Below are 24,024 nucleotides of genomic sequence, written 5' to 3' on the forward strand. Positions count from 1 at the left end.
CGGATTGAGATGAGGACCAGTGAGAGTAGGGTTGCGAGGGATAGAGCAAAAAAAGCCAAGACAAAGGGTTATCAAGGTCGCAGAGATTTCAACAGTGGTATTTCATCTTCTAGCCATCAGGGCCCACAAAGGGACTCACGATTACCCCAACAAGGGAGTAACCTGACTAATGCCAGTGTTGGATCAGGGCAGAAAACTTTTAGTGAAGGAAGGCAACAAGATTCTAGACAAGGTAGTCAAGTTATCCACTCTTGTGATACTTGTGGGAGACGACATAGTGGACGATGTTTACGTACTATGAGAGTTTGTTATGGGTGCGGTCAATCTGGACATATTACGAAGGATTGCGCGATGGCTCATCAATCACAAGGTTTTTCTCGTGGCTCCACCCAGCCAACTTCGTCTGCTCCTTCAGTAGCCGCCTCATCTGATCGGGAGGCCAGTGGATCAAAAGGTAGAGGTGCTGTTACTTCTTCTCAAGGCAGGCCTTCTGGGTCTGGATGTCAAAGTTTCGCCGGTAAAGGCCAAGCGAGGGTATATGCTTTAACACCCCAAGAGGCCCAAACATCTAATGCAATGGTCTCAGGTACTCTTTCTGTTTATAATAGAGATGCTCGAGTATTGTTTGATCCTGGTGCTACCCACTCTTTTATTTCTCCATGTTTTGCATCTAGTTTGGGTAAAGATCGTGTTAGGAGAGAAGAACAATTAGTGGTATCTACTCTTTTAAATGAGGTATTTATGGCCGAATGGGAATTTGAGTCTTGTGTAGTTCGAGTCAAAGACAAAGACACTTTGCTGAATCTAGTGATGTTGGACACCTTAGACTTTGACGTGATCTTGGGAATGGATTGGCTATCACCCTACCATGGCAATGTGGATTGTTATCATAAATTGGTTAGATTTGATTTTCCTGGTGAATCATCATTAAGTATTCAGGGGGATAAGAGTAATGCTCCAACCAATTTGATATCGGTCATGGCTACCAAAAGGTTGTGAGAGATACTCAAGCAAAGTTTGGAGATATAAGCCAAGTATCGGTGGTAAATGAGTTCATGGATGTATTTCTCGAGGAACTACCAAGTTTGCCTCCCGAGCGAGAGGTTGAATTTTGCATAGATTTGATTTCTGATATTAGACCTATATCCATACCCCCATATAGAATGGCACTCATGAAGCTTAAAGAGCTTAAGGATCAATTAAAAGATTTGTTTGATAAAGGCTTCATCCGTCTTGGCATCTCACCGTGGGGAGCATCGATGCTATTTGTAAAGAAGAAAGATGGGTCGCTTAGATTGTGCATTAACTATCGACAACTTAATAAAGTGACGGTGAAGAATAAGTACCCCTTTCCAAGAATAGATGATTTACTTGATCAGCTACAAGGGGCACAATGTTTCTCTAAGATAGATCTGCGATTTAGGTACCATCAGCTAAGGATCCGAAATGAGGACATACCCAAGACTGCATTTTGAATAAGATATGGGCACTATGAGTTCTTGGTGATGTCATTTAGGCTTACTAATGCCCCTGCGACCTTTATGGATTTGATGAACCGAGTGTTCAAGCCCTATTTGGACAAGTTCATGGTGGTGTTTACTGATGACATCTTGATCTACTCGAAGAACCGAGAGGAGCATGAGCAACATCTTAAGATAGTGCTCCAAACTTTGAGAGAACATCAATTGTATGCCAAGTTCTCCAAGTGTGAGTTTTGGCTTGAAAGTGTCGCATTCTTAGGACATGTGGTTTCCAAGGATGGGGTACAAGTCAACCTAAAGAAAGTTGAGGTAGTGGAAAAGTGGCCAAGGCCAACATCGGTTACGGATATTAGAAGCTTTTTAGGTTTGGCTGGCTATTATCGTCGTTTTGTGAAGGACTTCTCCAAAATAGTCGCCCCTCTTACTAAGCTGACATGTAAAAATACAAAATTTGAGTGGTCAAAGGCTTATGAGGATAGTTTTGAGAAGCTTTAGGCATGTCTCACCACAACTCCAATATTAAGCCTACCGCAAGGCACAGGGGGTTATACGATATTTTGTGATGCCTCACTGGTTGGTTTAGGGTGTGTGTTAATGCAACATGGGAAGGTGATCGCATATGCATCAAGACAACTTAAAAGGCATGAGCAAAATTACCCCGCACACGATTTGGAGATGGTAGCAATCGTGTTTGCTTTAAAGATTTGGAGACATTATTTGTATGGTGAGACTTGTGAGATATATACAAACCATAAAAGCCTAAAGTATATATTTAAGCAAAGGGATCTTAACTTGCGACAACGTAGGTGGATGGAGTTGCTAAAGGATTATGATTGTACTATTCTTTACCATCTCGGTAAGGCAAATGTAGTGGCGAATGCTTTGAGTCGAAAATCGATGGGGAGCTTCGCATATATCTCTATAGTTAAGAGACCCTTGATTAGAGAGATGCATAGCTTGGGAGATATAGGTGTGCATTTGAAAGTTTCAGAGGCAAATACATTACTAGCACATTTTAGAGTAAGGCCTATCTTAATGGACCGAATTAAGGAAGCACAAAGTAATATGACTTTGTAACTAAGGCCTTAGAGGACCTTCAAGGAAAAAAAGGAAAAATGTTTACTAAAGGCGCAGATGGAATATTGAGGTATGGAGCTAGACTTTATGTGCTGGATAGTGATGGATTGAGGAGAAAAATATTGGAGGAAGCGCAGATGGCAGCCTACATGGTACATCCGGTAGCTACTAAAATGTACCAAGATTTGAAAGAGGTATACTTGTGGGAAGGACTAAAGAAAGATGTAGCTGAGTTTGTCTCCAAGTGCCTAGTCTATCAATAGGTTAAGGCAAAACACCAAAGGCTCGCAGGACTACTACAACCGTTACTAGTGCATGAGTGGAAGTGGGAGAATATTGTAATGGATTTTGTAACGGGTTTACCTCAAACTAGTAGGGGTTATGACTCGATCTGGGTCATAATAGACCAGTTAACAAAATCAGCTCATTTTCTTTCGGTTAAAACTACATACGGGGCTGCCCAGTATACCCAACTTTATCTAGACGAGATAATACGGCTCCATGGCATTCCTGTTTCTATAGTATTTGACAAGGGGGCACAGTTCACTAGTAGGTTCTGGGAAAAGCTGCAAGAAGAGTTGCGCACTAAGTTGGATTTTAGCATGGCTTTCCACCTTCAAACTAATGGACAGTCTGAACAGACGATACATATATTGGAAGATATGTTGAGGGTCTATGTAGTAGACCTTAGAGGCAGGTGGGATCGATATCTACCCTTAGTGGAGTTTGCCTACTACAACAGTTTCCAGGCTAGCATCCAAATGGCACCATTTGAAGCATTATATGGACGGAGGTGCAGATCACCTATTGAATGGCTAGAGGTAAGAGAAAAGAAACTCTTGGGGCCTAAGTTGGTGCAAGATGCCACCGAGAAAATATGCATGATTCGACAGATGATGTTATCGGCACAAAGTAGATAGAAATCATATGCTGATAACAGACGAAGAGACTTGGAGTTTCAAGTGGGGGATCATGTATTTTTTAAGGTCTCACCAACAAAAGGGTTAATGAGGTTCGGCAACAAGGGAGAGCCCTCGGTATATAAGACCCTTTGAGATCTTAGAAAGGGTTAGAGCAATGGCATATCGTTTGGCATTACCGTCAGACCTTTCGAATATTCGCCTCGTGTTTCATGTGTCAATGCTTAGAAAGTATAACCCGGATCCATCTCATGTAATACGGTATGAAACCATCTATCTGAAAGATGATTTGACCTATGAGGAGCAACCGGTAGCTATCCTTGATCGGTAAGTCAAAAAGCTTCGTTCAAAAGATGTAGCCTCAGTAAAAGTGTTATGGCATAATCAAACCAGTGGTGAGGTAACATGGGAAGCTGAGGAGGAGATGTGGACAAAGTATCCCCACCTCCTTGATGCTTAGACGTACGATACCTTATAATTCGATTTAAATTCGGGGACCAAATTTTTTTTAGTGGGGGAGAATGTGAAACCTCGACCTTCGTAAACACCTAACTCAAGGTAGAACTTATGTTTAAAGGTTTAATTTAAGCTAATGATGCTAGTTTTACATTAATTATAATTATTTTATGTCGTTATAGGAGTAGGATTTAAAAATAATTTCAATTGGTGAAGAAAAGTGCATAGTGGATTGTTGCTCTATTTGCATATGTTTCGGTTTTTAAGCATATCTCCTACTACAAAAGTCCGAATAACATTATTTTTTGACCATTAGAAAGCTAAGAGGCAGGGCTACAACTTTGATGTTTAACACTTTGCCTAGTTTTGATGGGAAGGTTGTCAAAATCCTTGTCAAAGTAAAAGTATTGCACTAAAAGAACAGATTTGGACAGAACATTTAAGCGCCGCGGCACTGGAAATTGAAAGCCGTGACCCTCACCGTTATTTCCATAAATAACAAGTTTAGGGAATTTTTGAAGCTAGGACTTTTGAGGGCTACTTAAGGGACCTCTTTTCAAAAGATTTTGGACCTTTTCCCAATGTGAAAAGAGTAAAAAGATTGCACAAGAAAAGAAGGAAGATAAGTGGCCTTGTTAAGGGCATTATTGTAATTGCATGAGAAATTAGATAAGCTTTAACTATAAAGATCTCATCTTTTCCAGCAGCTTCTACAATTCTCCAGCAACTTCTTCTTTTTCTTCCTTCTCCCATCTCATGTTTTTCTCTTCTTCCACGGAAGCTTCTCTCAAGCTTCCGTTACTCTCCCAAATTAACCTCAATTTTTGTGGTCTACACACCATGTTGTAGGGTTTTTCATACTCTTTTACTCCTTCACCTTAAACAAACCCTTAAAAGCCTTTCCTTAATACTTTCTCTCACTAGTTGGACATTCTAGAGAGAGAAAAGGATATTTTTCATAAGAAATTGAAAGCTTTTGAAAGGGAATTCAACTCCAAAGCTACAAAGGTAAGTAATGAAATTGAGTTGATTTTTTTAAGTTGTTGAGAATGGCTAGTGGCTAGATTTGTGAGTGTTTTGTAGTTGAGGTGGTTTATTCATTTTTGTGTGACTAGAATAGTGAAAATAGATAATCATTTAATAGTAGTTGAAAGCTAGCTAGGGATGACTAGTGGAACCCGATTTAGAAAATAGTTTTGGAATGGTATTAATGCCAAGTTGAGTTGATTGTGATGTTATTATGTATGATAGGTTCCAACGAAACCCTACACCTCCATTCGAAACATTAGTCGAAGTTAGAGCCCACTGAAACATCAATAAAGACTGGTGAGTGAACTTGCATTTCAAAATATTTTGGGGACATGTTTACGTGTTTCAATGAATTATTTGGGAATTTTATTAGTTTTTGCTTTAAAATTTCCTGGGAACAAGCCCTTGATAAAATGTTTTATGTTGTCAAATATGAAATGTGTAAAAGGATGAATCCATATGTTTTTGTCTGATGTTGATATATATCTATATATATATGTATGTATACTATGTCATAAATGGTACCATTGTGTGACAAATGCAACCGTGCATGAGCGGGGTGAGTGTGCACTTGCCGGTAATGACGGTGGTGAGGGAGATGGATGGGATGTCCAGCTATGTGCACGATGTGTTAGGATGCACATGAGCTGGGTGAGATGGGATGTCCGACTATATGCACGATGTGGTGGGATGCACATGAGCTGGGTGAGATAGGACATCTGGCTATGTGCACGATGTGGTGGGATATATATGAACTGGTTGAGATGGGATGTTTGTTGGAAATTTCCTCTCTTTCAAATTTCATGCTAAATATGGTTCCTCCATCATTAAAGGATTTAATAACCAGAGGTTTAATGGAGGGATTTTAATAATAACTTGAACTAAGTTGCATTGTTTTCAAATAAATGCATCATCATTATCAACTTTCCTTATTGTTGCTTGTTCCCTTCTTATGTTCACTCACTGAGTTTGTACTCACTGTTTTCAACTTCATGTTTTCAGATCAAGAGGCAGTTGGAACCTAGTTGAGGTGTTCACGTAGTTTCATCTTCTTGGTAGGTATGTTGGCATTCAGTAGCCGTCCCTTCACCTTGGTCACTCCGCTGGAAGCCCACGGTCATTTTTGTTTATAAATACATACATGTGATGTAAAATACTAAGATGCATGCCTTAGACCATATATGTATATTTGATTTGGTAAGCCACCATGAGTGGCAAAGGTTAATATTATTATGGGTTAATATAAATGCAGTTTTGATTGCTATAGTTTATTAGTAAAGTACTTGAAGGGTGGCATTGTGAGATGTAGCTTTTAGAATAATTGATGGGATGACGAGCAAGATTACATAAATAAGCTTGCTTGGGCTTAGTGGACTACGTCCATCGAGTCCATGCACAGGTCATGGCTTGGAAATTAGGTCGTGACAATATCTCTGCTACATATTAGTTTTCAACAAGGGGGACAAGCCCTTTCAAATGTTTTCAATCAAAATCTCCAAGAATGGATGCATAAGGCACAATTGGTGCATGACTAAACAAATGCCTAGGTGGATGAATAGACAACCATCCATGTTAAATTGATTGTGAAATGTTAGAAACCCCACCATGACGAATAGGCTAGTGAGGATGAATGGAATCACCTTTACGAGAAGGTGAAAGTGGATGATAAAATGCCCACTTGTAGAAATTGTGAGAATGGATGAGTAAGTCTTTACCATTTAAGGATGTATGTGTGGATGTATAAATGCCCACCATTAAGCCCATGAGCTGCATGAAATGATGCAACATAATATACTTGACTTTTTTTGAAATGATATGTGAACAACAATTGTCTTAGTATGAATTTTGTGAGCTTGTATAGCCAGATGTGGGGACAAGATACCACACACTAGTATAGCCAAATGTAGGGGCAAGATACCATACACTTGTGTAGCCAGATGTAGGGACATGATACCACATGCTATTATTACCAGATGTGGGTGCAAGATAGCACACATCCATATAGCCTTGAGTTGGGGCAGATGTACCAATCTCTAATTATAGTAGATGATATGAATTATTTCTTTATTATGTGAAGAATTTGATATTGTAATATATATATAAATGAGTTTGATGATGTTGTACTTGTATGGAATAATGATGTGATTGAATGTTTAAACTACATGTTCATCTGTTGAATGGATATTAGAGACCTAGTGAGTATGAAAGCTAGAGTGGTTGTCACATCCCATTTTGTGGAGGGATCATGATCGACACATGTGTCATAGACCAAAAGTTCAGTTCAATCTAGGCAAGCTAAACAGCCCAACAGATAGCAACCTAAGCAGGATAGACAAGCCAAGTAGCCTAGCAAATAACAACCTAAGCAGGCTAGGTAAACTAGACAATTGGCCCAGCCCACGTTGTAATCTTTGAACTTTTGGATTTCATTATGTATATCTAGATTTAAATTACATTAGATTAAGATTATGATTTGTATTTAATTTGAATAATCTCTTCAAATTAATTCTCTTATCATTATCCTTATCTTGTAACCTAACCAATCTATAAATACCTTCTTCCCCTAATTTGTAACACACCCCATAGAAATATAAAACATTATATGTCTCAAAAGCTTTTTCTCTTCTTCCTTTCTTTTACTTCTGCTACTTTATGGGTTTTAAAGCTTACTTAAGCTCTACTTTCAGAATTTAAAGCCCTACAAGGTTGGACTTAAGTTTCAGCATGTGACAATTAGTATCAGAGCCAACGTTCAAGGAAAACAAATGACGTTGATGTTGGTATATGCCCTTGAGCAAATTGGATTGGTCAAGGAATATAAATTATCATTTAATGCATACTTAATCACATAACTATATGTGATAGAGCTTTTTCTTCATGTTGGTACAATAATAAGGACTTATTAAGTACTAATTGGATAAAGCCCATGGAATATAAAGGCCTCGCAAGAGAATTGTAAAGTTGTTACAATTATGAGATCACTATGCATAAAAGCCATGTTCCTAAAATTGTCCCTAGACACTATTTAGTCAAGGCAAGGCGTTGACAATGCTCAAAGACTAGTACATGTTAAGCCTCCTCACTTGGGAAGTAGGTGATCAATCTCATAAATTGAAGTATATGGGATACTTAAGGATAACATGTAAGTGTTTGTTAAAGAACAAGTTCGCTGAACATGACCCGTTATGAGAACTCTATTTGGTATTTTACTCAAGTATCTATGGAACATGTTCTCATGTGATAGTCGTGCAACTAGTCCTTCGACTTGAGACACTAGGTCATCTTGTATGGGGAATGACATACTTTGATTTCACCCATACAGGTCTGGAGGTGACCAAATGCCTAAAGAGGATGTTTTTGGCTTTTCCTTTAAGCATGCGAAAGTGAATGAATGGTCAATATAAGATTCATCACCCCAAGTGATATGAAGGGATGTATCTCACTTGTTATCAATTCTTGATTAACTTGTATAAAGTCTTTGGCCAAAGCATGATGAATTTGAGGAAAGTTAGTTTCCTAAATTCATAAGGTTAGTCATGAATTATGAGAACCAATATGGAGTGTTATAGCTAGACACTGAGCCATGTTTTATGACATATCCGGGATATTTGATGAAAGGACCGTATTACACTGAGACACTTATCACTGAAGGGCTTTGTCAAATTCTTTAATTGACTCTCTAACATTTAGGTGATCATGACGTTACTAGATGCCGGTGATGACATTGCTAAATGCCACTCATGATCTATAAATATCAATATATTATCAAATTGATATTTGATTAGGATATATATTTTTTACCAACATGTTAGAAGCCTAATGGGTCACACATATTAAGTAACATGATTAAGATTAAATAAGGATAATCAATTAAGTTGGACTTAATTGGAACATACCAAAATAAAGTGGGAAATTAATTAAGTTCACAAGGACTTAATTGAATTAAAATAAAACTAGTGTATCTAAGGTTACAACTTAGATTGGCTATATAAATATCTTATGTTAGCAAACTAAAACTCCAAGCGTCCAGCCACTTCTCAGTCGTGTCAAAAAATAAGAAAAGAAAAATAGTTTTCTTTGTTTGACAAAAATAAGATTTGACAAGAATTTTTGGTCTTTTTGTTTTAGAAACAAAACTTGCCAGCACAAGTAAAATCCTACCTTTCAGAAGGTCTTATTCGGTCATTGTGTGGATTACTGTTAGAGGCCAAACACTTGGATGGCTGAAGATTTGATAAATCCTAGAGGTGAAGAAGCAAAGATTTTGGTTGCAGGATTTTAGACCATCTTATTCTCTTTTCAAGGTTTCTTGCTTCATCACAAGTGCTTTTGATTTAATTGGTTCTTGTTTACAATAACTAGAGGAAGGTATGTAACTCTTAAACTTATGAATGTTCATAATTAATTTGAAAATTACATGAAAAACACAAGCATTAATTTTATAGGATTCATCTATTTCTTTGATTAAAGGCTAGTTTATTATTCCGCTGCGTTATATTTTTAATCTCTTGATTATTTTCATGTTTAAGCATGAGGTTGAATCCCAGCAGCAGTATGAGAGCCTTTGTTTGATGTTTTCATGTAATATGCATGCTTGATTCTTGGTGATAATCAATAGGATTGATTTTTGTCTTGATTTGGTGTATATCAGTTTTAAAGGCTTTCTTTAAAATATGTTTTTCTATTTTAATTCAAATCTGGACAACATGTAATTAATTCATTAAAACATGTTTTAAAATGTTTAAAATCATGTTTAGTTGAAGAATTAATAATTGGATGAAAAGGCTTGCAAAGCCAAGTTAAAATCGAATAGTTTTGAGGTGTTTTGGAGACTAATGTGCCAATTATATTTTACTAACATTGACTAAGTGTTATGAGCAGTTTTTAATTGTTAAAAATTAGTTTTATCAAATTAAATTACTGTATGTTTTGAGCAAACTTGATTTAGTATGAAAAAGGATCATAAAAATCATGTTTTCGAGTTCTAAAACAACAAAGATTCAATGCAAAAAATTTTAGGCAACTATGGTCAGTTTTGGTGGCTTAATTCTTCTTCAATTTTGTGTTTAATTGTTAAACAAAATTGCTAGAAATTTCCAGCAGCTTTTCCATGAGTTTGACTCAAGATTTATGGAGTTTTAAGAGCACTTATATGCCATCTATTTTAATTTTGGGTGATTCATAAAAAATAGAAAATTGTTTCCTACTTTAAAAACAATTCCTAAAATTAAGAATAAAATTTTTATTTTGAGTGATTCATAATGAATAGTAAATTGTTTCCTACTTTAAAAGAAATTTCTAAAATTAAGGATAGTATTTTAATTTGGAAAATTCATAAGAAATAGTTTCCTACTTTAGAAGAAATTCCTAAATTTATGTGATAACATTGAACTTTACTTAAAATTTTGGTTTGACTAGAAGTTTCCAAAATTTGTTAAGTCACAATTTAGGTAACTTGAACAACATTCAATTTAGGAAACTAATCCATGTTCTAAATGTAAGAAATTAAAATATTGTTTTAGATATATTTTAGGAAGTTTACCTAAAATAAAGAGGTTTCCAAAATTAAAAGGAGTTTAATTATCGAAATAATTAAAATGGGAAGTCTTAAAAAGGAAAATTTTATCTCAATGAATTTCTAATAAGAAATAAGAAGCAAAAGGTTTATTTTAAGTTTTTTGAAAATGGGAATTTCTTCAACATTAAATTGAAATAAAACAATACCAAATAATTTGAGTCTAGCACTTTAAGTGAATTAATTGATGTTTTTCTCAAATAACACACAAGATCAAAAAGTGATATTGAGTTGGCATTTATTTCTATGCTTTTCATTGTGATTATAAAGCATGAGGATGATTATGGACTTTGACCTTAGAAGATTAGGTCATGGATGGTTAAATTTATTTCTCATGATATTTTATTTTAAAATAGGATTTGCGTACCCTACCTTATCTCTATTTTCTCTGGGTTGTAATATTCTTTTCTCACCTAACTCCCCTCGAATGTAACTCGAGGTTTCTTGATTATAGAATGTAATTAGTTACATCAAAGTGTAAAACTAGGGTAAGATAGAAAAATTTTTGTAACTTGAAGATGGAGATCCAAAGGCGCCATGGAGATTCAAGGAGATTACAAGCAAAGCTTGAAGACGATGTTTGTGTAAATCCCCTAGGAATTTTACCAACTAATTTCCTTAATGGCTTGAGAAAATTAGAATTAGTAAAGTTCATAATCATCCTAGTAGTTGGCATGAGATAGATTTATTTTTAGTATATATATATATATATATGATATATGTGAAATGTGATAAATGTTATGCATGTTAACAGCATCAAATCAATGAAACCTTAATTAATGAATTAATAAATAAAAATCCCTCATTAATATATTGAGTCAAAAAGTTTCCTTCCACTATATAACAAGATAACCAGGCTACTCTTTTAAATGGAGGCTTGTTTAGTCACTCAAGGCCAAACTTTTACACGAGTACGTTTGAGTTATTGATGGCTCTTACTCAACTAGTACCATGTTGTTTGGATGTGTCACACATGAATGGATAGTTAGAGAAATTGTATATGATGCATTTAGACAACTAGTTGTCACCTAACTGATCTAGGAGTTGTATAAGATGCAATTGGTATGCTAAGTTATCTACCTAATTAGTGTCACCATGGCTTGTTGAGTCACTCAAGGTAATGGTGGGATAAAAAGGGTCTTAGCTTATTAAGAAGTTTAAAAGTTAAATTTCTCAAAATAGTATAAAAGGGCTATTATTTTGATAAATATTGAGAATAATCATATAAGTTTCTAAAACCTTGTTTTTATGATTATATAATTTACGTTAATGACTAATAATCATATATGTTGATTTATATAGGATATAAATCTATCATGGCAAATAGTTTGTCACTTAGAAGCATACTTGATGCAAACAAGTTGACAGGCCCAAATTTCATTAATTGGTTTCACAATATTAAGATTGTCTTGAAACAAGAGAAAAAGGCTTATGTGTTAGATGGTCTTGTTCTCGAGGAACTTAGCGATGATGCCACAAATGAGGAAAATGAGGCCTATAGAGCTTATATGGATGATCTAGATCAAGCCACATGTGTGATGCTGGCTAGTATGGCTCTAAATCTTCAAAAGCAACATGAAGCTATGAATGCTCTAGATATTATCCTAAACCTTACAAAAATGTTCAATTAAGAAAGTTGCACAAAGAAATTCAACATTTCAAGAGAATTATTCCAATGTAAGATGTCTGAGGGAAGCCCTATAAGGCCTTATGTGCTTGAAATGATAAGATATATGTCACGACCCAAAATTTCGAGCCATGACCGACTCATGGGCCTAATGGACATAGTCCACTAAGCCCAAGCAAACCTATAAATCTGACATGGTCATCATTCCATCATAAACTGCTAAGTCACATTCCATAACTTAGTGTCACGACCCAAATTTCGAGCCATGATCGGTGCATGGGCCCAATGGACGTAGTCCACTAAGCCAAAGCAAGACTAATAGTCCGACGTGTTCATCATTCCATCATAAACTGCTAAGTCATTTTTTTAAAAAAAAAACTTAAAATCAAAATAGTAATAGACGTTGCCAACTCGTATTGGCATTTCTCATTTTATTATATACATACATTGTTTACAGCACGTATTCCAATAATGTACATTAGGTTCACCTATACATCTAAAAAAGAAGACTTGACTTCCAGCGGAGGGACTCGGATGAATGGACAACTACTGAATGCCGACACACCTACCAAAAGATGGACACAGGTCTACAAGGATACCTTGTCCTAGTTACCGACTGCCTTGTGATTTGAAAACATGAATTTGAAATGGTGAGTATAAACCCAGTGAGTGAACAAGGAAGGGAACAAGCAACAACAAAGGAAAATTTAAAATCATGATGCACTAGTTTCAAAACAATGCAATTTGGTTCATTCCTAATAAAACCCCTTATCGAGCCCTTAAGTGATTAATCATTTGAAAATCATGAACCCGTACATAGCGAATCATTTGAAGAATGAAAACTTCAATATTGCATAAGCAAGTCAAATATGACAACGAATCTTCGCTGCAGCAAGAATGAATTTTCGTTGCAACGACGTTGGAATTTAGTTATTAACCGAACGAGGGTTTCTCACTAAACCTCCTCATTTTAAACTTAACTCTTTTAATCCTTAATGTTGGAAGTCCATGCTCCCATATGGTAGCAAAGAAGTGAAAGATAGGGTAGCAATTGGACAAGATAAGAGACCAAAACAGAAAGTTTTTTGCTGCAGAGAGATTCAATCTCGCTGTAGCGAAATTTCTACCCAGAAACAGAATGTTTCTCGCTGTAGCGAGATTCAATCTCGCTGTAGCGAAATTGCAACCCATAAAATAGAAAGTTTCTCGCTGTAGCGAGAATGCATTTTGCTGCAGCAAGAAGCTACAGTGTCATTCTCGCTGCAGCGAAAATGCATCCTCGCTTCAGTGAGTTTTCAGCCAGCCTACCCTTTCAAAACCCGAGAGTTTCTCGCTGCAGGGAGAATCATTCTCACTGCAGCGAAATACAGGGCATCAATGTAAAATTTACCTTTCTCCCAAAGGAAAAACTCACCCTGCCAAAAGGTCCAAACGAACATGAAAACACATAACAATTTTTCAAGATTTAACATGTCAAGTTTCACATGCATTACAACCATAACCCATTATCCATCAATTTCCTATAACACACATATTTACATATATATATATATATATATATATATATACATATATACCCATCATCATCATCACACCATCCCATCATCATCATCATCAGCTCATGCGTACTCCCTACTCGCACATGGCTGGGTCATCACCGGGTTATACGCACTCCCTACTCGCACATAACCGGGTCATCCTCGGTTTATGTGCACTCCCTACTCGCACATAGCCGAGTTAATATAATTACACAACATTATACTCAATCATATATGTATATCAACATAATGCAGCCACATGGAAATCCATAATAATCACATTTCATAACATAAACCTTTTCTCAAAAGCTTATTCCCAAGGCATTCGTTTTCATGAAAAATTGTATAAAATCATTCAAAATCTTTGTCAAATCCATCATATTCCCAAAATCAGTTTTGAAGGTAGTCCACTCACCAATTGATTGTAGAACTTTTAATTGACTCAAATTCCCCTAATGATCCAATTGGAATGATGCTGCTTCCTTAAAAACCTAGGATCACATTAACATAAACAATAGATTAATTTACACACTATGAACTCTAAAAGCTATCTCTTAGCTAGTTTTCAATTTCCACTTTAAATGGCTATCTATGTTCACTATCTTAATCACTAAAAAGTAATGAACATACTAAACAATAAAACAGCTCATAAATCACAATTGCTAGCCATTTTCTGCAACTAAAAATCAAACTTGGTGTATCACTCACCCTAGGGTTCCTTTGTAGTTGGATTCTCTTCCAATAGCTTCCAAATCAATGGAGTGATTCCCTCTTTCTCTCTCTAGAACGCCCAACTAGTGAGAGAAAGTATGAAAACAAGATATTTCAAGGTTTTTGAAGTGAGAAGATGAAATAGCACAAGGGTTTATGGAAGGGTGCACCAAAAGCATGAAAATTGGAGCTAAAGAAAGAAAGTTATGGAAGTTTGAAAATCAAGCTTGCATGGAGTTTGAAGAAACATGAGAAAGGAGAAGAAGAAGAAGAAGACCAGCTATTGGAAATTCAAGAAGGTGCTGGAAATTTCCAGATATTTATAGGCCAACTTATCCATTCCCATAAAATTATGAAAATGCCCTTCCACCAATTAACTTATTCTCCTCCAATCTTTTATGCAATCTTTTTGCTCTTTTAACACTGGGACAAGATCCATAATGGTCTAAACATACTCGGGTTCATAAAAACATAAAATTTTAACCCGAGATGAAAAATGACCATTTTGCCCTTGTTATGAAAATTATTGAAACTTCTAGTTTTCTTCGTGTTTTCATCAGCACACATCATTTATACTGTCTTATGCCTATTTAGGCCTTAAAATATCATAAAACTTTCTTTTGGAAGCTTATTAGAGAAAATGACGAAACTAACCCTAGCTCATATTATTACATCTATACTTAGCTACAAGCCTATAGAGGTTGGGGTATCACATTCTCCCCCACTTAAAGAAATTCGGTCTCCGAATTTAAATTCAACTATAAGGTAGCGTACCTCTAAGCATCAAAGAGATAGGGATACTTTGTTTGCATCTCCTCCACGGCTTCCCACGTTACCTCCTCGCTAGTGTGATTCCGCCACAACACTTTCACTGATGCTACTTCCTTTGAACGGAGCTTTTTAACTTGCCTATCAAGGATAGCTACCGGTTGCTCCTCATAGGTTAGATCATCTTGCAACTAAATGGTTTCATACCGTATTACATGTGATGGATCCGGGTTGTATTTCCTAAGCATGGACACATGAAACACGGGATGAATATTCGAAAGGTCTGGCGGTAATGCCAAACGATATGCCACTACTCCAACCCTTTCTAAGATCTTAAAGGGTCTTATATACCGAGGACTTAGTTTTCCTTTCTTGCCGAATCTCATTACCCTTTTAGTTGGCCAAACTTTCAAAAATACATGATCTCCTACTTGGAACTCCAAGTCTCTTCGTCGGTTATCAGCATATGATTTTTGTCTACTTTATGTTGTTAACATCCTCTAACGAACCATGCGTATTTTCTCAATGGCATCCTGCACCAACTCGGGCCCCAAAAGTTTCCTTTCTCCCACCTCTAGCCATCCAATGGGTGATCTACACCTCCGTCCATATAATGCCTCAAATTGTGCCATTTGAATGCTAGATTGAAAACTGTTGTTGTAGGCAAATTCCACTAAAGGTAGATATTGATCCCACCTTACCCCAAGGTCTATCACACAAGCCCTTAACATATCTTCCAATGTCTGTATTGTCCGTTCAGACTGTCCATCAGTTTGAGGGTGGAAAGCTGTGTTGAAATCCAGCTTAGTGCCCAATGCTTCCTGTAACTTTCCCCAAAACCTACTAGTGAACTGAGCTCCTCTGTCAGATACTATAGAAATGGGGATACCATGTAGTTGTACTATCTCATCCACATAAACTTGAGCGTATTGGGTAGCCCCGTAAGTAGTCTTAACCGGAAGAAAATGAGCTAACTTTGTTAACCGGTCTACTACTATCCAAATTGAATCATATCCCCCACTGGTTCGAGGCAAACTCGTTACAAAGTCCAGAGCAATATGCTCCCACTTCTATTCGGGTACTGGTAATGGCTGTAGTAGCCTTGCAGGCCTTTAATGCTCGGCCTTAACTTGCTGACAAACCAGGCACTTTGAGACAAACTCAGCTACATCTCTTTTGAGTTCTTCCCACCAATACACCTTCTTCAAATCTTGATACATCTTTGTGGACCCTGGATGTACCACATAAGCTGCCATGTGAGCTTCCTCCAATATTTCACTCCTCAACCCATCACCATCAGGCACATAAAGTCTGGTTCCATACCTCAACACTCCATCTGTGCCTTTGGTGAACATTTTTCCTTTCCTTCCTTGAGGATCCTCTAAGGCCTTAGCCACAAACTCATCTTGACTTTGTGCTTCTTTGATTCGGTCCATTAAGATAGGCCTTACTCTAAAATGTGCTAGCAATGCATCTATCTCCGCAACTTCTAAATGCACACCTATGTCTCCCAAGCTATGGATCTCTCTAACCAATGATCTCCTATCAGTAGAAATATGTGCCAAGCTTCCCATTGATTTTTGACTCAAGGCATCTGCCACTACATTGGCCTTACCAAGATGATAAAGAATAGTACAATCATAATCCTTTAGCAACTCCATCCATCTACGTTGCCGTAAGTTAAGATCCCTCTATTGAAATATATACCTCAAACTTTTGTGGTCCGTATATATCTCACAAGTCTCACCATACAAATAATGTCTCCAAATTTTCAAGGCAAACACGATTGCTACCATTTCCAAATCATGTGCGGGGTAATTCTGCTCATGCCTTTTAAGTTGCCTTGATGCCGACGCAATTACTTTCCCATGTTGCATTAATACACACCCTAAACCAACCCGCGATGCATCACAAAATACCGTATAACCCCTCGTGCCTTGAGGTAAGCTTAATACTGGAGCTGTAGTGAGACATGCCTTAAGCTTTTCAAAGCTATCCTCACAAGCATCAGACCACTCAAATTTTGTATCTTTACGTGTCAGCTTAGTCAGAGGGGCGACTATTTTAGAGAAGTCCTTTACAAAGCGACGATAATAGCCAACCAAACCCACAAAGCTTCTAATCTCAGTAACTGATGTTGGCCTTGGCCATTTTTCCACTACTTCAACTTTCTTTGAATCTACTTGTACCCCATCCTTAGATACCACATGCCCCAAAAATGCAACACTTTCGAGCCAAAACTCACACTTGGAGAACTTGGCATACAATTGATGTTCTCTCAAAATTTGGAGCACTATCTTAAGATGCTGCTCATGCTCCTCTCGGCTCTTCGAATATATCAAGATGTCATCAATAAACACCACCATGAACTTATCCAAATAAGGCTTGAACACTCGATTCATCAAATCCATAAAGGCTGCAAGAGCATTCGTGAGCCCAAATGACATCACCAAGAACTCATAGTGCCCATATCTTGTTCGAAATGCAGTCTTGGGTATATCTTCATTTCGGATCCTCAATTAATGGTACCAAAATCGCAAATCTATCTTAGAGAAACATTGTGCTCCTTGTAGTTGATCAAATAATTCATCTATTTTGGGGAGAGGATACTTATTCTTCACCGTCACTTTATTAAGCAGTAGATAATCAATGCACAGCCTAAGTGACCCATCTTTCTTCTTTACAAATAACACCGGTGCTCCCCATGGGGATACACTAGGACGGATGAAGCCTTTATCCAACAAATCCTCTAATTGATACTTAAGCTCTTTAAGCTCTGCCGGTGCCATTCTATATGGGGGTATGGATATAGGTCTAATGTCGGAAATCAAATCTATGCAAAACTCAATCTCCCGTTCAGGAGGCAAACCTGGTAGCTCCTCAGGAAATACATCCATGAACTCCTTCACCACCAACACTTGAGTTACATCTCCAACCTTTGCTTGAATATCCCTTACCACAGCCAAGTAACCTATACAACTCTGTCGTAATAATCTTTTGGCAGAAATGACCGATATCAAATTGGTTGGAGCATTAGTCCTATCCCCCTGAATACTAAATGATGGTTCACCAGGGAAATTAAATATAACCAATTTATGATAACAGTCCACACTAGCATAACAGGGTGATAACCAATCCATCCCCAAGATCACATCAAAGTCTAAGGTGTCTAACACCACCAAATTCACCAAAGTGTCATTGTTCTTGACTCGCACTACACAGGACTCATATTCCCATTCGGCCACAAATATCTCCTTTAAAGGAGTAGACACCACTAATTGTTCCTCTCTCCTAACACGATCTCTACCTAATCGAGATGCAAAACATGGAGAGATAAAAGAATGGGTAACACCAGGATCAAATAGTACCCGAGCATTCATATTACAAACGGAGAGAATACTTGAGACCACGACATTGGAAGTTTGAGCCTTCTACTGTGTTAAAGCAAACACCCTCGCCTGGCCTCTACCAACAAAACTCTGATGTCCAGACCCAGATGGCCTGCCCTAAGAGGAAGTACTAGCACCTCTACCTCTTGATCCACTAGCCTCCCTTCCAGATGAGGCAGCAACTGAAGGAGCAGACGAAGCTGGCTGGGTGGAACCAAGAGTAGAATCTTGTAATTGCTGAGCCCTCGGACAATCCCTCCTAATATGCCCAGGTTGACTGCACCCGAAACAAGTTCTTGTGGTAAGGAAGCATCGTCCACTATGTCGTCTCCCACAAGTATCACAAGGGTGGGTGACTTGACTACTCTGTCTAGAATCTTGCCGCCTCTTAGAACTGAAGGTTCTCTGTCCTATCCTAATATTAGCATCAGGCACGTCACTCCCCTGCTGAGGTAATCATGAGTCCCTTTGTGGACCCTGATGACTAGAAGACGAATCACCACTGCTGAAATCTCTACGGCCTTGATAACCCTCTATCTTGGCCCTCTTTGCTCTATCCCTCGCAGCCCTACTCTCACTGGTCCTCATCTCAATGCGCTGAGCATAATCTATTGTTGCAGAATAGGTAGTGAAATCTCGAGATGCCACAGCCCTAAATAGTGGCTCTACTAACCCATCCACAAACCTCTAAATCTTCATCTCCTCAGTAGAAATGAGGTAAGGAGCATACCGAGACAACTGTGTGAACTTGATGTCATACTCCGACACTGTCATGCTCGAAGTCTCAAACTCTCTAGCTCTGGCATTACGTACACTGAGTGGTAGGAACCGATCCAAGAAGGCTACACTAAACTCACTCCAAGCCAATGGTGCTGCATCCGTTGGTCTGCCTCTACACAAGGAGCTATACCATTCCTACTCCACATCCTCTAATCGGAAGGTGGCTTACTCAACTGACCGAACACTAGAGCATCCCAAGGCTTTACATATTTTCTCCATCTTATCCAAGAAAACCTGGGGTTTATCTAATGCATCAAACCCTGAAAATGATGTAGGCTTAAGCTTTAGGAAATCGGGGAGAGAAATCTCTAAGTGACCCCTCTCAACCTCACGATATTGGTGATCGGCCTGTCCTTGGGAGCTAGGAGATTCTTGTACTATAGGTCTCCCTTCCACTACTCTTTGTATATCCTCCATACGGGTCACCATCATCTCTACAACCCGGTTGACTCCCTATAGGCCTGCCACTAAATCCTTGATAGTAATACCCCCAGCTAGGTGCCTATCTACATCACCTGAGGACTGTCCCTCCTCTCGCCTACTCACAGACGTATCCGCCCTCACCGGTCTAGTGGCCCTGCCACGTCTACCTTGGCCTCTCTGGGTGGATGCCCGTGGCCTACCTACCATCTCAATAGGAGCATCTTGCTCCCCCATCCGTCTTGAGGCGGCTCGTGTCTTAGGCGACATTCGTACCTAAATAAGAGCAAACACCTGTTATTAAACGCATTTATAATCATACTTAAGGTAAAAGTTGGTTTCTAAGACAAGGAATCTATGCGGTCATTTGGTTGTAAAATGTGACGCGGTTCACACTTTACAACTAAAGTTCCCACATAAAGACCCAACTCTCTGTTGGACCAACAAAAGGAAATTCTAGGACCTAGACAAACCTAGAGCTCTGATACCAACTTTGTCAGGACCCAAATTTTGGGCCACGACCGACATATGGGCCCAATGGACATAGTCCACTAAGCCTAAGCAAGCCTAATAGTCCAACGTGTTCATCATTCCATCATAAACTGCTAAGTCCTTTTTAAAAAAAAAAAAACTTAAAATCAAAATAGTAATGGACGTTGCCAACTCGTATTGGCATTTCTCATTTTATTATATACATACATTGTCTACAACACGTATTCTAATAATGTACATTAGGTTCGCCTATACATCTCAATAAGAAGACTTGACTTCCAGCGGAGGGACTCGGATGAATGTACAGCTACTAAATGTCGAGACACCTACCAAAAGATGGACATAGGTCTACAAGGATACCTTGTCCTAGTTATCGGCTACCTCGTGATCTGAAAACATGAATTTGAAATGGTGAGTATAAACCCAGTGAGTGAACAAGGAAGGGAACAAGCAACAACAAAGGAAAATTTAAAATCATGATGCACTAGTTTCAAAACAATGCAATTTGGTTCATTCCTAATAAAACCCCTTATCGAGCCCTTAAGTGATTAATCATTTGAAAATCATGAACCCATACATAGCGAATCATTTGAAGAATGAAAACTTCAATATTGCACAAGCAAGTCAAATATGACAACGAATCTTCGCTGCAGCGAGAATGAATTTTCGTTACATCGACATTGGAATTTAGTTATTAACCGAACGAGAGTTTCTCAACTGGCCGAGGGTTTCTCACTAAACCTTCTCATTTTAAACTTAACTCTTTTAATCCTTAATGTTGGAAGTCCATGCTCCCATATGGTAGCAAAAAAGTGAAAGATAGGGTAGCAATTAGACAAGATAAGAGACCAAAATAGAAAGTTTTTCGCTGCAGCGAGATTGAATCTCATTGCAGCGAGTTTTCGGCCAGCCTACCCTTTCAAAACTCGAGAGTTTCTCGCTATAGCGAGAATCATTCTCACTGCAGCGAAATACAGGCATCAATGCAAAATTTACCTTTCTCCTAAAGGAAAAAACCACCTTGCCAAAAGGTCCAAACCAACATGAAAACACAGAAAAATTTCTCAAGGTTTAACATGTCAAGTTTCATATGCATTACAACCATAACTCATTATCCATCAATTTCCTATAACACACATATTTACATATATATATATGCATATATACCCATCATCATCATCACACCATCCCATCATCATCATCACCAGCTCATGCGCACTCCCTACTCGCACATGGTTGGGTCATCACCGGGTTATGCACACTCCCTACTCGCACATAACCGGGTCATCCTAGGCTTATGCGCACTCTCTACTCGCACATAGCCGAGTCAATATAATTACACAACATTATACTCAAGCATATATGTATATCAACATAATGCAGCCACATAGAAATCCATAATAATCACATTTCATAACATAAACCTTTTCTCAAAAGCTTGTTCCCAAGGCATTCATTTTCATGAAAAATTGTATAAAATCATTCAAACACTTTGTCAAATCCATCATATTCCCAAAATCAGTTTTGAAGGTAGTCCACTCACCAATTAATTGTAGAACTTTTAATTGACTCAAATTCCCCTAATGATCCAATTGGAATGATGGTGCTTCCTTAAAAACCTAGGATCACATTAACATAAACAATAGATTAATTTACACACTATGAACTCTAAAAGCTATCTCTTAGCTAGTTTTCAATTGCCACTTTAAATGGCTATCTATGTTCACTATCTTAATCACTAAAAAGTAATGAACATACTAAACAATAAAACAGCTCATAAATCACAATTACTAGCCATTTTCTGCAGCTAAAAATCAAACTTGGTGCATCACTCACCCTAGGGTTCCTTTGTAGTTGGATTCTCTTCCAATAGCTTTCAAATCAATGGAATGATTCCCTCTTTCTCTCTCTAGAATGCCCAACTAGTGAGAGAAAGTATGAAAACAAGATATTTCAAGGTTTTTGAAGTGAGAAGATGAAATAGCACAAGGGTTTATGGAAGGGTGCACCAAAAGCATGAAAATTGGAGCTAAATAGAGAAAGTTGTGGAAGTTTGAAAATCAAGCTTCCATGGAGTTTGAAGAAACATGAGAGAGGAGAAGAAGAAGAAGAAGACCAGCTTCTGGAAATTCAAAAAGGTTCTGGAAATTTCCAGATATTTATAGGCCAACTTATCTATCCCATAAAATTACGAAAATGCCCTTCCACCAATTAACTTATTCTCCTCCAATCTTACGCAATCTTTTTGCTCTTTTAACACTGGGACAAGATCCATAATGGCCTAAACATACTCAGGTTTATAAAAACATTAAATTTTAACCCGAGGTGAAAAATGACCATTTTGCCCTTGTTATGAAAATTGTTGAAACTTCTAGTTTTCTTCGTGTTTTCATCAGCACACATCATTTATACTGTCTTATGCCTATTTAGGCCTTAAAATATCATAAAACTTTCTTCTTGAAGCTTATTAGAGAAAATGACGAAACTACCCCTAGCTCATATTATTACATCTATACTTAGCTACAAGCCTATAGAGGTTGGGGTATCATACTTAGGATCAAAATAATATTAAACATTGCCACCTCATACTGGCATACTAAACAAGTGTATATACGTCGTCTATAATATGTATCTTAATAATTTACATTAGGTTTGTCTATACACAACAAAAGAATACTTGACTTCCAATAGAGGGACTCAGATGAATGTACAGCTACTGAATGCCGAGACACCTACCAAAAGATGGATACAAGTCTACGAGGACACCTCGTCCTAGTTACCAGCTGCCTCGTGATCTAAAAACACGAAGTTGAAAACGGTGAGTATAAACCCAGTGAGTGAACAAGAAAGGGAACAAGCATACCATAAGGAATGTTTAACGAAATCATAATGCATCCATTTTTCAAAACAATGCAATTTATTTGAGTTCTTATTAAACCCCTCATGTAAACCCCACATGAGTAAAATCACTTATTGGAAAGAGTCCATGCTCAACAAAGGATTTGAAAAGTGAAAACTTTAATAGCATTCATGCGAATCAAGTCAATAAACGACGGGTCCTCACCGCAGCAAAATAGCATTCTCGGTGCAGCTATGCTGCAGCGAGAATGAATTTTTGCTACAGCGACACTTGATTTAAATTATCAACTAACCGAGGGTTTCTTGACTGACCGAGGGTTGCTCACCAAACCTTCTTATATTAAGCTTAATTCATTTATTCCTTAATGTTGGAAATCCATGCGCAAATATGGTAGCAAAGAAGTGAAAATAAGTTAACAATTGATCAAAATGTGAGACAGAACACAAAGTTTTCCGCTGCGGGGAGAATGAATCTCGCTACAATGAAATTTCTGCCCCAAGACAGAAACTTTCTAGCTGCAGCGAGAATGCTATAGTATTTTCTCGCTGCAGCGAGTTTTCAGCCAGCCACCCTCCAAAAACCAGAGAATTTCTCGCTGCAGTGAGAATCAGAACATCAAGGAAAAAGTTTTCTTTTTCCCTTAAAACAAAGCCATCTTGCTAAATAACAAAAGCAACATGTAACACCTGTAAATTCCCAAATTTCAACAAATCAAATGCTCACATTTTTTGCATTTACAACCATATACCATATATGTATATATATATATATATATATAGATATCAATCATCATATACACCTTCCCATCATCATCATCTCATATGCAACAGCTTATGCGCACTCCCATTCGCACATAGCCTAGTCAGCAACGGCTTATGTGCACTCCCACTAGCACATAGTC

The sequence above is a fragment of the Theobroma cacao genome, chromosome 5 (assembly GCF_053813885.1).
Source record: "Theobroma cacao isolate CCN51 chromosome 5, ASM5381388v1, whole genome shotgun sequence".
NCBI classification, from domain to species: domain Eukaryota; kingdom Viridiplantae; phylum Streptophyta; class Magnoliopsida; order Malvales; family Malvaceae; genus Theobroma; species Theobroma cacao.